The 16411-nt window shown below is 39.3% G+C and overlaps 1 protein-coding gene across 1 annotated transcript in view; it reads right to left on the reverse strand.

Annotated features, from left to right (window-relative positions):
- LOC131198440 (transmembrane channel-like protein 2) overlaps positions 1 to 16411 on the reverse strand; it is a 286411-nt gene that overhangs the window by 173674 nt on the left and 96326 nt on the right. The gene's annotated exons all lie outside the window — the stretch shown is intronic.

The raw sequence follows: 16411 nt of genomic DNA on the forward strand, positions 1-16411 counted from the left end.
AAAAGAAGGAAATCCTTCATGTAATCTGCCACCAACTGTTTTGGCTTTAGCGTATTAAAGCCAGTAGTTTAAATATGTCACAATACCAGACTCTAAGTTTCTTTCTTCAATTGCATATGCCTTCCCTTAAGCCTTCTAATGACTGTAAGCAGCTACAAACCTTGACCTATTTTTGTTTTGTGCTCATATTTAAGAGTACAAAGAGAGTTTTTGCTATCCAATATCTAGACAGAAAGGCTGTGAAAGAAATGACAATAACTTGGATTCACCATCATGAATCAGAAATATGTCTATGGATCTGAATTGTCCAACATCAAGGCCAGACAGAAACAGAGATTTAAGGAAACAGAGAGATTGGGAAGGAGGAAGAGAACTTTTTCAGAGTATATCAGTAATGACATTCTTTTTGTGTAGAAGAGTTCAACTGGAAAGAATATTTATATTTTAATAAATAAAAAGTGCTGCTTTCTTTCAGACTTCACTACACTAAGGTAAATCCTAACACTAAACTAATCCCACCACTAATAGAATCCCAGTACCTATCCTATTACCTATCCTAAAGGAACCTATCCAGAACTTTGAGAAACTAGCTTAGAGTGAATTAAAGATTGGAACAGGAACAGGGAAAGGGAAGAAAAGAACAGGATTTTGGTTAAACACATGAAACATGGTCATGATCTGTGTTAGGTCCCAGATATTTCTACAGAGACACTGGCATTTTGGTGGGAGGAAGGGGGAAGGAATGGAGTGATGGGTATATGAAGTTTCTGTTTCTGTTTCCTGCATTACTATGCTAATCTCTATATGAAGTTTCTGTTTCTTGCATTACTGTGTTAATCTTTATATGAAGTTTCTGTTCCTATTTCCCTGCAATGATGTAGTGAGGGAGGGGTTTGGTTAGCATTGTTTTAAATAGCTGGTTTTAAGTGAGAAGCTTCAGTTCTTGCCTAGATAGCTTGTTATCACAAACCTTTCAATAAAAGCTCCTTTTGGAACAACTGCAATTTTAAGAGTCCTGCTTTCTTTGGGAAGATTGGAGAAGCAAGACTTTACATTAGGCAAGAACTGCAAACTGGTCAACCCAGAGAGTTAACAGCCCTACCATGGGAACTGTGCACACCATGTCTGCCCAGGGCAGTGATGACAAAGAGGCTGAAGACTGGGGGAGAACCCCCCACAAATCTCAATTGGGGCCCTCAATGCCTGGGTCAAGGAGATCATTGCCTCAAGTGCCGCTGCCAAACTGAAGTGGTCCATTGATGGTGGGAAGATGGAAGGCTAGGGTGGCAGAATCAAATATGTCTCCCTCACCCATGGGAGTCAATGACATAGTTGGAAGCAGGAGATGGGAGACCTTTACAACAATGATGAACTGAAAGGAACGCAGACTGGCCCAACCAACTTCTGAGGGAAGCCATGAAGCTCATGAGGGAGGTCATCCATGGCATGCAGATCCAGGATGCCCAGGCTTGTGCTTCAGGCCAGTTAGGAGTACAAAAGGGGACTACCGATGAACAAAAAGGATCCCCAACCCCTGCCTGAGATGGAGATTTGAGGACCCCCTAGCTGACCGCAAGTCTAGGGATGCTGTTCATTCACTGAGTACATCAAAAAATTTAGTGATCTGGCTTGCCATGTATATTGGCCAGAGTAAATACTCGTGAGTTGGTTCAAAGGTGGCTTAAACAGTGACCTGTACAATGCCTGCATTGCCCCAGTCCACCTGTACAGCTGGTGTGTCTTGACTGAGGAAGAAGAAATCGACCAAGCTCAGAACCAGTACCACATAAACTGCTCCTGGAAGAGATCCCCACCAGAAGGGAGAAGGGAGGAAATGAAGCCTCACTCTGCCCCGCCATACTCAGATGCCTGCTTCCATTGTGGGAAGGAAGGTCACTGCGCAAATGAGTGCTGTGTGAGAATGTTCATCCGAAAGGGAGAGAAGCAGATCAGAGGGAAACAGTGGTGGGTTGCTCCCAGTTCACTCTGGTTCTGGAGAGCTGGTAGTAAAAATCTGCTGGCGTTCGGAGAAGTGGTAGTAATGGCTGGCTGGCCATGCCCCTGAATCAGTTCCCCGATCATCAGAGGTTTTTTTTTTTTACTTTTAAAAGCCTCTTTTCTTCAGCCAAAAAAAAAGGCTTTTAAAAGTGAAAAAAAAACCTCTGATGATCGTGTGGCTGAGCAGGGATCATCAGAACCCTTTAAAAGTTTTTTTCAACAACCTCTTCGGCTGAAGAGGTTGTTAAACAAAAGGTTTTAAAAGGCTCCTCTGGCAATCCCAGCTGAATGAAGAGCTTCTGGGCTGCAATTAAGCAACTTCAGCTGGTATTGTCAGAGAAGCCTTTTAAAATCTTTCCTCCGGCCCCCTCCTCACTTACCTAATTATTTACTGCTCGCTTTCCTTTGGCTTCTGCAATCAGTTGCATCAGCTAGCAACTGAATCTGCCTGCCTGCCTGCAATCCATCCAGATTGAACAACTCAATCTGTCTGCTTTGCTGGCTGAGGAACTCTGGGAATTGAAGTCCACAAACCTTAAAGTTACTAAGGTTGGAGATTCCTGATCTAAAAAATATAAATAAAATAAAATAATAAAATAAAATATTTGTGCAGCTTTCTGAGATTTAGTGTGTTTCTGTAGTGTTTCTCTCTAACTACACAAAAACTCAAAATCTCACAAAGCTGTATGTGGCATTTTGTGTGTGTGTGTGTGTGTGTGTGTGCGTGTGTGTGTGCGTGTATGAGTCAGTTGTGTTGTGTGTGTGTAAAATGTGAAAGTTGGTTTTTGAGCTTTTTGTGGCTGTGTGAGGTTCCTGTTGTTGCAGGGCCCATTTTGGGCGAAGTGCAGCTGCTTTTACATTGTGTGTGAGTCTATTGTGCTGTGGTGTGGTGTGTGTGTGTGTGTGTGTGTGTGTCCCTTCGCAAGGACTTGGAGGCAGCTTCTCTGAGGAAAAGAGGAGGTGGCAAAGCTCTGGCTGTCCCCTGGGAGAAATCGCCCTGTCTCTGCAGCATTGGTCATGTGACTGAGTGGGTGTGGCCAACTTGATGTCACTCACAGCAAAGTGCAGCCCCACCTTGCCCTGAGTAACTTCAAGTTGGCCACGCCCACTCAGTTACATGACCATCAAGCCATGCCCACCAAATAAGCCATGCCCACAGAACCGGTAGTAAAAAATTTTGGAACCAACCCCTGGAGGAAACTCTCAAAGCCACCACCATGTTCCAAAGATATTGCTCTGAAGACTCACACAGTCATTGAGTTCCCTCCCAAATCAACTATGGTACGAGGAATTCTGAGCCCTCTGGTAGAGGAACCCAGTCAGTCGGAGAGCGATTACAAAGATCCTTTAGTGAGTGGGGTCGTCAAACCTTTACAACCCCTATAGAACTGTTAATTCTGGTAACAGGGAGAAAAGTTGCTAGATTTGGGGTGCACAAGAAACCTAGTAAGTTTAACTCTGGTCAGGGAACTAGGCTTTCAACTAAGGCCATGAAAAACCCCAGTCTCGTTCTGCCAACTTGATGGGTCCATTGCAGGGGATGCCCCGGCCACATTAGCCACTGAATTACTTGAACCAGAGACCTTACAATCTAGTTCTTTTCAATCACCATGCAAAGACATTAAATTTGATAACTACCAAGTTATATCAGGAAGAATTGTTTAATGTTTTGCTTCCAAAATTTTTACCGTCTGCTTACACGCAAAGCAATGCAGAAATACTGGTTTCTTGAGCTTCAGTTTGTCTTTGTGAATGTCATAGACTGTTTCAGTGTTTACAAGTATCACTGTAAAACAAATAAGAATTTAACTAGTTAAGTAATGAAATGTGTCAGCCTCCGCTTTATTTAAGTGTATTTCACCTACTAGACTGTTTTACTGTTTTATTACTTCATTAAAGGTTTTCTTCTTACTGAATGTCTTACATGATTTATGGAGGAGGGGGGAGGTTTGTACTGTTGCCAGGGTTCAGCTGACATTGCATGTGTGGGGGGGAGATACTTTCAAACAGACGTTTGAACTGATTTGGCGCGTTAATGTAATGGGAGTTGCCTGCTTCGCATTCCATCCAGAAGATTGACAGAGGGAGAATATCGGAAATAAAACTACGCGTGGCCAAGGAGGAAGACGACATTGGATTATGACTGTTTGAACTCTAGTGGGAGGAGGGTTCAGGAGAGGATATGACATCTGTCTTTTTAGTATACTTTCAGTTCTGGCTTAGCTTTGTTTGCAATCTGACCTGTTTAGTAAAAATTACCAATCTCTTCAAAATGATGGAGTTGGGTCTATTTTCTTAAACATTGACCTGAGGCAAGCTGACATTAAGCCAGAACTCACAAAAATCAGTCATCCAGGATCACAACCTAGGGGACTGAAAACTTTTTCTTAACAACGATGTCGAAGCATGAATGCGGAGCTGATAATGAACAGCTGGCAGACATCTCATCCCAGGACTATTCCAGAGGAGCTGATAAGGAATCTTTTCTGGGGAGAAAGCCAATCCCAGAAGATGAGCCGGAGGAGATGGGAGCAGGCTTGGCAGCCACATCATGCCCTCCCAAGTATCCAGGAATTTCTGCAGAGTGGCTGGAGAAACTACAAATAGAGGAGAGATGGGAGAAGGCCAAACTGGATTTTGGAAAACTTCCAGACCCGGGGGAGCTACAATCCGGAGTTACAAAATGTAAGCAGAAAAAGAAACTCTCAGATTGGCAATGTGAACAGTTAATTAAGGTTGAGTTACAAATCACAGAAGCCGTCAGACTGTATCGTGAGGTGATAGAGCGACAGGCAGACCATGAAAGGTATGAGGTCCCCACCCAGAATCTCTGGAGGGAGGGGGAAGAAGTGGAAACAGAATTTTTGACAGCCACCGGGGGAGCGGCATACAGCAGAGAAATTCTGGAGGAACGAGAGCCTGAGCTGCGTTCTCCAGGGGCTGCAGATTTTGATAGAGGCCAGGGGACCCCTGCTGGACAGATGTTGCCTTGCAGAAGGAAAAAAACCTAAAATTCCCTCAATTCCCGGGAAGTTTGATGGGGACCCTAAGGAATTAGGGTTATTCCAGGCTATGGTGGACAGCCACATGCAGGAATGAGGTGAAGATTATTTGTCAGAAACCTCTAAAGTGAGAAGCGTGACCCAAGTCTTGACTGGAAGGGCAGCTTCCCGGTACATGTCTTTGTAACAAAAGAATTCCCCTCTCTTGAGGAACTACCATCATTTTATGGCAGCCCTGAGAATGAGGTTTGAGGATCCCTTGGCAGAGCAGAAAGCCAAGATTTGCATGAGGTCCATCAGACAAGGGAGGAGACCAGTGGCTGACTACAACCAAGAGTTCAGCGATCTGGTACCTCTCATGAGAGGGTGGTCGGAAGTGGCTCTTTTGGACATATACAAAGATGGCCTAAATGGGGATTTATATAAGTTGTGCAGAGCCCGAGTGTCCCCGACTACCCTGCATGGCTGGTACACCCTGGCAGCAGAAATTGAGATTGACGTAGCCAAGGACTGCCTGCGAAGTGATTGCGCTTGGAAGCAGATCCCAACTCAGTTCCAGAGAGAACCGCCCAAGGATTCTGCTGCAGCGGAAGCTGAAAAGAAGAAAACCATGGGCTGTTTCAGATGTGGAAAGGAAGGCCACTGAGCAGCTGATTGTTGCGCAAAGCTGGTGCCAAAGACAACCCCTAGTGGCAAAAAAGCAACGGTGCAGGCAGAAACTAAAATGCGAGAGGTCACAAAGAGGGGAGCGGATGTCGCCAAGAACTCTACTACCATCAAGGAGGAACTAGGGACTCCTTCCGGGTCAGATGACAGCGAGCCATCTTCGGAATCAGATGAGGATCTCTTGGTGAGTTGGAAAGGGGGCCCCCTTATCGTTCCAGTAAAACTGTGCATCCCATCCTCCGGAATGCAGGGGGAAATGTTAGCCTTCTTAGACTCTGGATGTACCCGATGTATCATCAGCCCTGAAGTGGTGGAGAAAATGGAACTAAAGCTAAAAACATTGAGCAGGCCCATAGCTTTTTGCCAGCTAGATGGGTCGGTGGTGGGGGGAGGCCCAGCCCACTTTGTGACAGAACCCATAGAGATGATCATAGGAGACCACCGAGAAATCATAAACTTTATTGTGGCCCCAGGGATGGACCAGCCACTTGTAGTGGGTCTCTCGTGGCTCCGGAAATGGAACCCGAAAATAAACTGGAGAATGGGGGTGTTGCGACTCCGCACAAGGGTGCAAAAGAAGGAGAAGATAACTTTAAAACTCTCTGACCCCGATTCCACTGAGATACTGGGGTCAATGTTTGAACTGCTGGAGGGGGAGGAAAAAATTCCTAAAGAGTACTGGGACCCACAAGAGGTGATAGTGAAAAGGCCTCTGACGTGCTACTTTCCCATAGGCCTACAGACTGTGCTATAGACATCCTTCCAGGGGTGAAACTCCCAAAACTGAAATCATACCCCATGACCCAAAAAGAATTGGGAGAATTGCAAAACTTTATAGATAAAAATTTGGAGCGAGGATTCATTCAACCGGCCAGGCCTTGGGTTGCAGCGCCAGTCATTATTCTGGGAAAAGAAAGATGGCACTTGTCGCTTAATAGTCGACCATAGAAATTTAAATTGTGTGTGTGTGGAGAATGTGTACCCCATGCCTCTCATGAAGGATATGCTTGCCCACTTAGCCAAAGGAAATTTTTCACCAAACTGGACTTATATGAAGCGTATTACAGAGCGCGCATAAAAGAAGGGGATGAATGGAAAACGGTGTTCAATTGTCCCCTTGGTTGTTTCCAATTCCAAGTTCTTCCTTTTAGATTGCAAGGGGTCCCTGCCATTTTCATGCAACTAATAAATGAAGTGCTCCATGAACATTTGTTTAAAGGGGTTCTTGTTTATCTTAATGACATACTTATCTACACGGAGACCATGGAGGAGCATGTGAAGCTAGTAAGAACAGTACTCAAAAAATTACTGGCCGCTGAGCTTTATGCAAAATTGTCTAAATGTGAATTTCATCAAACGAAAATTGATTACCTGGGATACCGTATTTCCTCTGAGGGCTTGGAGATGGATCCCGAAAAAGTCCAGGCAGTTCTAGACTGGGCACTCCTTCGCACCTGCAAACAGTTACAAGGTTTCCTGGGATTTGCTAACTTCTATTGCCAGTTCATTCCCTTGTTTGCTGACATTGCCCTGCCAATCACCAATCTCCTCAAAACAAAAGGAACTACTACTTCAATATAGATGGGAGGTTCCAATTGGCTTAACAGTATTTTTTCAAGGCAGGAGATATCGAATTGATACTGAGTTGAAAGCAAAAGATTTTCTTTTTAATGTATTGAAAGTGGATGTAGAAACAGTGGATAAAAGTCTTCAAGAGAAACAGAGTGGGGAAGTTGAAACTGCACCTGTGATGTCAGTACCTCAAGAACAACCTCAAGAACAAAGAGTGACAAGGGGAGCTATTAGGCGTAAGGAGATAGAGGAACGACTTCAAAGACAGGAATGGGATTCTACTACTGAAGCTGTGGGAGGAGCCAAGCCGAAGAGTGAGAGTCTTCAGCTAATTGCTCAGAAGCTTCAAGAGGCCAGTGATGGCAAATAAATTTTTGACATGGAATGTTAATGGTTTAAATTCAGCACAGAAAAGAAGAAAAATATTCCATTATTTGAAACAATTTAAAAATGATGTGATATGTTTGCAAGAGACACATATAAAATTATCAGATCAGAAATATTTGATTAATTCGAAATTAGGTAAACATTTTGTTTCTTCTGCTCGAATAAGAAAAATGGTATAGTTATATATTTGAAGAAAAATATATCAGCTAAATTAATTGAAACGGACATTCAAGGAAGATATATTGCTATTGAATTGATTTTAGAAGGAAGAAAGATACTTGTGATTGGCATATATGCACCTAATCAACAACAAGAAAAATTTTATAAACTGTTACATGAAAAATTGACTCTTTGGGACTATAAAACATTTATTATATTAGGGGATTGGAATGGTGTAATGGACATTAGAAAAGATAAAAGAACTCTTTCTAAGAAAATTCCTATGCATGCAAAACTGCCTAAATCTTTTTTTGATTTGATGGAAGATTTTGAGTTGAAAGATATATGGAGAAGGCAGAATTTTTGATGATAGAGATTATACTTAGTTTTCAGATAGGCATCAATCTTTTTCACGTATTGATTTTATATTAATTACCAATGATTTGCTTTCTAGGGTTAGGAAAACAAAGATATTTCCAAGGTGTTTAACTGATCATAGTCCGGTATGGATGGAGTTGCAATATGAAGGTGGAAGAAGATCATGGAGAATAAATGAAAATTTGTTTAGATATGAGGATAATGTAAATCAATGTAAAAAACAAATGAAAGAATTTTTTGATTATAATTTGGGTAAGGGAACTTCGATAGAAATGGTGTGGGACGCTAGCAAGGCCTTTATGAGAGGAAATTTGATATATATTAATAGTAGACAGAGGAGAAAATTACAAAAACAGCGTAGGGATTTAGAAGAGGAAATTCAGAGGAAACAACAATTATTGGTATATAATCCACATGATTTAAAAACTACTGAGGCGATAAAGATATTACAGAGTCAATTTAATATGTTAATGGCAGATCAGGTGGCAACCAATATACAATACGCTAAACATAATACTTTTTGTAATGCCAATAAATCAGGGAGGTGGTTGGCTTATATGTTAAGGAAAAGACAGAAAGCATGTACTATTGAAAGAATTGAATACAAGGGTAAAGTGCGATTTCAACAGAATAAAATTAAAAAAGCTTTCTTGGAATATTATACAAATTTATATGCCAGAGATACAATATTGAATATGGATATTGATAAATATTTGAAAGAATATAAAGTTAAAGGTTTAACTAATGAACAAAGGGAGGAGTTGAATCGGCCTATAACTTCTGAGGAAATTATTTTGGTAATAAAACAATTAAAAATATGGAAATCCCCGGGCACAAATGGACTTACAGCAATATATTATAAAAAGTTACAGGATGAGATAGTTGGTCCACTGATGGAGTTATTTAATCAGATACTGATGGGAGGAGGAGTGCCACCATCATGGAGGACTACTTTTATTTCATTGATACCAAAAGAGGATCAGGATTGTACTAAGCCTGGGAATTATAGACCAATTTCACTCTTGAATAATGATTATAAGATTTTTGCGAAAATAATGGCAAATAGGTTAATGGAAATTGTACAACAAAGGATTCATACTGACCAGTCTGGTTTTATAAAAGGGAGACAAATGAGGAATAACGTTAGGCAGATAGTGAATTTATTGGAATATTTGGAAAAGAAAAATCAGATTCCGGCAGCGTTTATATTCTTGGATGCAGAGAAAGCTTTTGATCGTTTGCATTGGGAATTTTTATTTAAATTAACAGACAAAATGCAATTTGGAAATGGTTTTATACGAATACTTAGGGCAATTTATGGAGAGCAAACAGCTCAGATAATAATTAATGGTAGTTTGACAGATAGTTTTAAAATTGCGAAAGGAACAAGGCAGGGGTGTCCTTTATCACCTTTATTGTTTATTTTGTCTTTGGAACCTTTATTGGATAAGATAAGAGAGTCAAGGAGATAGAGGGTATTAGAATTAGAAGACATGAATACAAAGTTAGAGCATTTGCAGATGATTTGGTTGTTATGTTGACTCAGCCTATAAATTCAAGTGTATATTTGTTGGAAGTAATTAATCAATATGGAAGGGTCTCAGGGTTTAAAGTGAATCAAAATAAAACAAAAGTGTTAACCAAAAATATGATTAAGAACCAGAAAGAAAAACTAGAGGAAATAACAGGATTTGAAATTGTAAAAAAGGTTAAATATTTAGGAGTCTTTCTTACTTCATCAAATGTAAAATTGTATAAGAATAATTATGATGTGTTATGGAAAAAAATTCAGAAGGAAATGAATACTTGGAAAAAATTACAATTATCTTTGTTAGGGAGAATAGCAGCTATAAAAATGAATGTTTTGCCTAAATTCTTGTTCTTGTTTCAGATGATACCAATAATTAAGAAAGACAAAAATTTGGAAGAATGGCAGATTGGAATTAATAAATTTATATGGGAAGGGAAAAAAGCGAGAGTCAAAATGAAAATAATGCAAGATACACGGGAAAGAGGAGGATTAAAAATGCCTAATTTAAAACTGTATTATGAAGCAGTTGTTCTTTCGGTAATAAGTGATTGATTTAATTTGATGGAGGAAAGGGTTTTGAAGGTTATGATTTTTTTTTTTTACTCAAAAAGTTTTACAAAATTTTTCCCCCCTTCCCCCCCTCCTCTCCCCCTCCCTTCACAACCCCCTCCCCCCCCCGACTTCCCGGAACGAACACAAGGTATAGTTAAAAATAAAACAAACATATGCTTGTTTTATTTTATTTTTTTTACTCAAAAAGTTTTACAAAATTTCCCCCCCTTTCCCCCCCTCCTCTCCCCTCCTTCACAACCCCCCTCCCTCCCCCGACTTCCCGGAACGAACACAAGGTATAGTTAAAAATAAAACAAACATATGCTAAAAAAATTTCATCCCAACTTAATTATACCCCTACAATCATCAATTCCTAACTTCCCCTGAAAACAATCAAAAATAATACATCATAATCATTCAAAAACAGTCTGATAACTCTTAGTCTGATATCTACGTTGAATATAGTCAATCCATTTTTTCCATTCCTTTAAGTATCTTTCTTGCGTATTGTCTTTCAAAAAGGCTGATATCTTCGCCATCTCAGCCAAATTGGCAACCTTCAATATCCATTCTTCTATTGTAGGTACTTCTTTTTTCTTCCAGTATTGTCCTATTAGAATAGAATAGAATAGAATAGAATAGAATTTATTGGCCAAGTGTGATTGGACACACAAGGAATTTGTCTTGGTGCATATGCTCTCAGTGTACATAAAAGAAAAGATACGTTCATCAAGGTACAACATTTACAACACAATTGATGATCAATATATCAATATAAATCATAAGGATTGCCAGCAACAAGTTATAGTCATACAGTCATAAGTAGAAAGAGATTGGTGATGGGAACTATGAAACGATTAATAGTAGTGCAGATTCAGTAAATAGTCTGACAGTGTTGAGGGAATTATTTGTTTAGCAGAGTGATGGCCTTCGGGAAAAAACTGTTCTTGTGTCTAGTTGTTCTGGTGTGCAGTGCTCTATAGCGTCGTTTTGAGCGTAGGAGTTGAAACAGTTTATGTCCAGGATGCGAGGGATCTGCAAATATTTTCACGGCCCTCTTCTTGATTCGTGCAGTATACAGGTCCTCAATGGAAGGCAAGTTGGTAGCAATTATTTTTTCTGCAGTTCTAATTATCCTCTGAAGTCTGTGTTTTTCTTGTTGGGTTGCAGAACTGAACCAGACAGTTATAGAGGTACAAATGACAGACTCAATAATTCCTCTGTAGAATTGGATCAGCAGCTCCTTGGGCAGTTGAGCTTACTGAGTTGGCGCAGAAAGAACATTCTTTGTTGTCCTTTTTTAATGATGTTTTTGATGTTAGCTGTCCATTTGAGATCTTTGCGATATGATAGAACCCAGAAATTTGAAGGTTTCTACTGTTGATACTGTGTTGTCAAGTATTGTGAGAGGTGGAAGTATGGAAGGGTTTTCCTAAAGTCTACCACCATTTCTACGGTTTTGAGTGTGTTCAGTTCCAGATTGTTTTGGTTGCACCACAAGGCTAGTCGTTCGACCTCTCGTCTATATGGATTCGTCATTGTCTCGAATGAGACCAATCACTGTTGTGTCATCTGCGAACTTCAGTAGCTTAACAAATGGATCATTGGAGATGCAGTCATTGGTATACAGAGAGAAGAGAAGTGGGAGAGCACACAGCCTTGGGGGCCCCTGTGCTAATTGTACAGGTATTTGATGTGATCTTGCTTAGCTTCACCTGCTGCTTCCTGTTTGTTAGAAGCTTGTGATCCACTTACAAGTCTGTTCCGTACCTGTAGCTGGTTTAGCTTAGTTAGAAGAATGTCTGGAATGATGGTATTGAATGCTGAACTAAAGTCTACAAAAAGGACCCTTGCATAGGTCTTTGGAGACTCAAGATGTTGTAGGATGTAGTGCAGAGCCATATTAACAGCATCATCTGTTGATCTATTTGCTCGGTATGCAAATTGCAACGGGTCTAAGAGCGGATTCGTGATGGTTTTCAGGTAGGAAAGCACTAGCCTTTCAAAGGTTTTCATGACTACAGATGTTAGAGCAACTGGTCTGTAGTCATTCAGTTCCTTGATGGTGGGCTTCTTCGGCACTGGGATGATGGTAGAGCGTTTGAAGCAAGAAGGAACATAGCACATCTCTAGTGATTTATTGAAAATATGGGTGAAGATGGGGGCCAATTGGTCAGCACAGACTTTTAAGCAAGAAGGAGTTATCTTGTCTGGGCCTGGAGCTTTTCCTGGCTTTTGTCTGTGAAATAGGTCCAGCACTTCCTTTTCTGTGATCTCTAGGGGTTGTGAACCCAATGAAATGGGGTCAGTTGTAGGAGGCTTGGCTGTTGTTGGTGTGTCTGAGATGCGGGTTGTGGAGATAGGTGGCTGTAGTTTCCTTTCAAACCTGCAGTAAAACTCATTCAGGTCATCTGCCAGTTGTTGATTACCTTCAGCCTGGGAAGGAGGTTTGCCATAGCCGGTGATATTTTTAAGAGTTTTCCACATGTTTGCTGGTTCATTTGCTGAAAATTGATTCTTTAGCTTTTCAGAGTAGCTTCTTTTGCTGCTCTTATCTCCTTGTTAGTGCATTTCTGGCCTGATTGTACAGCATTTTATCACCTTTTCTGTAGGCTTCCTCTTTGGAATGTCGTAGCTGCTTAAGTTTAGGTGTAAACCAAGGTTTGTTATTACTGTGTATTCGCAAGTTCCTTGTAGGTACACATAGGTCTTCACAGAAGCTGACATATGATGTTACAGTATCTGTGAGTTCATCCAGGTCTGCAGAGGTATCTTTAAAAATATTCCAATCAGTGCAGTCAAAACATGCCTGCAGCTTTAATTCTGATTCCTCCGTCCAGGTTTTCACTGATTTAATTATTGGTTTTATGGCTTTAAGTCTTTGCCTGTAAGCAGGTACAAGGTGAATCATGCAATGATCAGAGTGTCCTACAGCTGCACGTGGTAAAGACCGATAGGCATCTTTTAGTGTTGTGTAGCAGTGGTCTAGAGTATTCTTGCCTCTGGTGGGACAATTGACATGCTGAAAGTATTTTGGTAGTTCTTTCCTTAAGTTTGCCTTGTTTAGATCTCCCAAAACAATGGCCAGTGAATTAGGGTGTTTGGCTTCAGCCTCCATGATTTGGTCAGCTAGAGTTCGTAATGCCTCGTTTACACAGGCTTGTGGTGGGACATAAACAGCAATTAGAAGAAAGGAGGAAAATTCACGGGGCGAATAGTAAGGTTTGCAGTTGATAATTAGAGTCTCTAAATTGTTGTCACAGAATTTGTAAATTATGTTAAAATCTTGACACCAGGTTGAATTAATATATAGGCATAAGCCTCCTCCTTTCTTTTTACCAGATGTTTCTGGAATCCTGTCTGATTGTTGAATTTGAAATCCTGGAATGTTCAGGCTGCTATTTTCAATTGATTCATTTAACCAGGTTTCAGAGAAGCATAGGACTGCTGAATTGCGAAAATCAGAATAGTATTTGTTTAAGAGGAGTATTTCATCCATCTTATTTGCAAGTGAGCGTATATTTGTTAGGAAAATTAGAGGAGTTTGAGTTCTTAGCTTGATTAAGATCCCAGATCGTCGTTTGGTTTTTTTAGTAATCCATGGCTCCGTGGGAATTGCCTCCTCCTGTGTTAGAATCTCTTCCGTGTTTGTAAAGACAGGCGGGGGTGAAATTAAAGAAAGCTGCTCCTTAAAGAAATGTTCCTTAATTTTTAGCAGATGGTCTCGTGAGTAGGAAATCCGTAGTGAGTCACAGAGAACAATTAGAAATAAAAAAACAATTAGAGAGCATTTCACCGAGGCAGCCTTCGTCGGCGCCATCTTAGTAATCTTGCTGCTGTTATTAGATTTAAAATCAATTTAGTCTGTACAATCCGTAATAATTCCCAACAAAAAAAATTGCGGCAGGAACTTTATCTTCTTTTTCAAAACATTTTCTAAGATCCACCAAATTTTTATCCAAAAGGCCTTTATATCCTTACAAGTCCACCAAATGTGAAAATATGTAGCGTCATCACAATTACATCTCCAACATTTTGCTTGCATATCTGGATACATACACAATAATTTTTTAGGATCTAAATACCATCTATAAAACATTTTATAAAAATTTTCCCTCAGATTCTGTGTCTGCGTGAATTTAACATTTCTAACCCAATTTTTTTCCCACGTTTCCAATAATATTGGCTCCTGAAAATTTTGTGCCCACTTTATCATACAGTCCTTTACCAAGTCCCTTTCAGAATCTATTTCAAGTAACACATTATACAATCTCTTTATATGCTCCTGAGACTGATTTCTAATTTGCTTTACCAAATTTCCCTCGTTCTGCTCTATACCAATTTTCTGATCTTCCTTCCATCTAGCACATAGTTGCTCATATTGAAACCAAGTATAATTTTTCCCTTCCTCTTTTAATACGTGCAGAGATTTTAATTGCAAATTACCTCTTTCAGTATACAAAAGATCTTTATATGTAATCATTTCCTGATTCTGTTCTATATTTATATTCTCTATTGTATGTCTAGGACTTGCCCATATAGGAACCTTATAATTTAGTTTATAAGAGTATTTTTTCCAAACACGCAGAAGAGCAGTTCTTAGCACATGATTTTTAAAGGCCTTATCCACTTTTTTGTCATAAATTAAATATGCATGCCATCCATATAGCAAGTCATAATCTTCTATATTCAAGATTCTTTCCTCCGTTAAATTAAACCAATCACTTATTGCAGAGAGAGCAACTGCTTCATAGTATAATTTAAAATTGGGCATTTTTAAACCTCCCCTTTCCCGAGAATCTTGAATTATTTTCATTTTAACCCTAGCTTTTTTACCTTCCCATATAAATTTGTTAATTCCCTTCTGCCATTCCTCAAGATTCTTATCTTTCTTAATTATTGGTATCATCTGAAAGAGGAATAAAAATCTAGGTAAAACATTCATTTTAATAGCAGCAATTCTCCCCAGCAAAGATAATTGCAATTTTTTCCAAACAATCAACTCCTTCTGAACTTTTTGCCATAAAACCTCATAGTTATTCTTATACAATTTCACATTTGACGATGTAATATAGACCCCTAAGTATTTAACCTTCTTTACAATTTCAAATCCTGTTATTTCCTCTAGTTTTTCTTTCTGTTGTCTGGCCATATTTTTTATTATCACTTTTGTCTTTTTCTGATTTACCTTAAACCCTGAAATCTTCCCATATTGATAAATTATTTCCAACAAAGATTTACCAGAATTTATAGGGTTTGTTAAAGTAATCACCAGGTCATCTGCAAAAGCTCTCAGCTTATATTCATGTTGTCTAACTCTAATTCCCTCTATCTCCTTTATTTCTCGTATTTTATCCAATAATGGTCCTAGAGTTAAAATAAACAATAATGGTGATAAAGGACATCCCTGTCTTGTTCCTTTCGCAATCTTAAAAGGTTCTGTTAAGTTACCATTGATTATAATCTGTGCTGTTTGCTCTCCATAAATTGCCCTAATTATTCTTGTAAAACCATCTCCAAATTGCATCTTTTCTATTAATTTAAATAAAAAATCCCAATGCAGTCGATCAAAAGCTTTCTCTGCATCGAGAAAGATAAATGCTGCTGGAATAAAATTTTTCTTCTCTAAATACTCCAGTAAATTAACAATCTGCCTAACATTATTCCTCATCTGTCTCCCTTTTATAAATCCAGATTGATCATTATGAATTCTTTGCTGCAAGATCAACATTAATCTATTAGCTATTATTTTAACAAAAATCTTATAATCATTATTTAAAAGTGAGATTGGCCTATAGTTCCCAGGTTTAGGACAATCCTGTTCCTCTTTTGGTATCAATGAAATAAAAGAGGTTCTCCATGAGGGGGGAATTCCCCCTCCTAATTGTATCTGATTAAATAATTCCTTAAGTGGACCTAACATCTCATCCTGTAAATTCCTATAATAACTAACTGTGAGCCCATCCGTACCAGGAGTTTTCCCCATTTTTAATTGTTTAATTACCAAAATAATTTCTTCAGAGGTTATAGGCCGATTCAGTTCATCCATTTGTTCTAAAGTTAAATTTTTAACCTTATATTCCTTCAAATAATTATCAATATTCCTGTTCAATATATTATCTTTAAGATATAAATTTGTATAATATTCTAAAAAAGCTTTTTTAAT

Source organism: Ahaetulla prasina, chromosome 4 (genome assembly GCF_028640845.1).
Source record: "Ahaetulla prasina isolate Xishuangbanna chromosome 4, ASM2864084v1, whole genome shotgun sequence".
NCBI classification, from domain to species: Eukaryota; Metazoa; Chordata; class Lepidosauria; order Squamata; family Colubridae; genus Ahaetulla; species Ahaetulla prasina.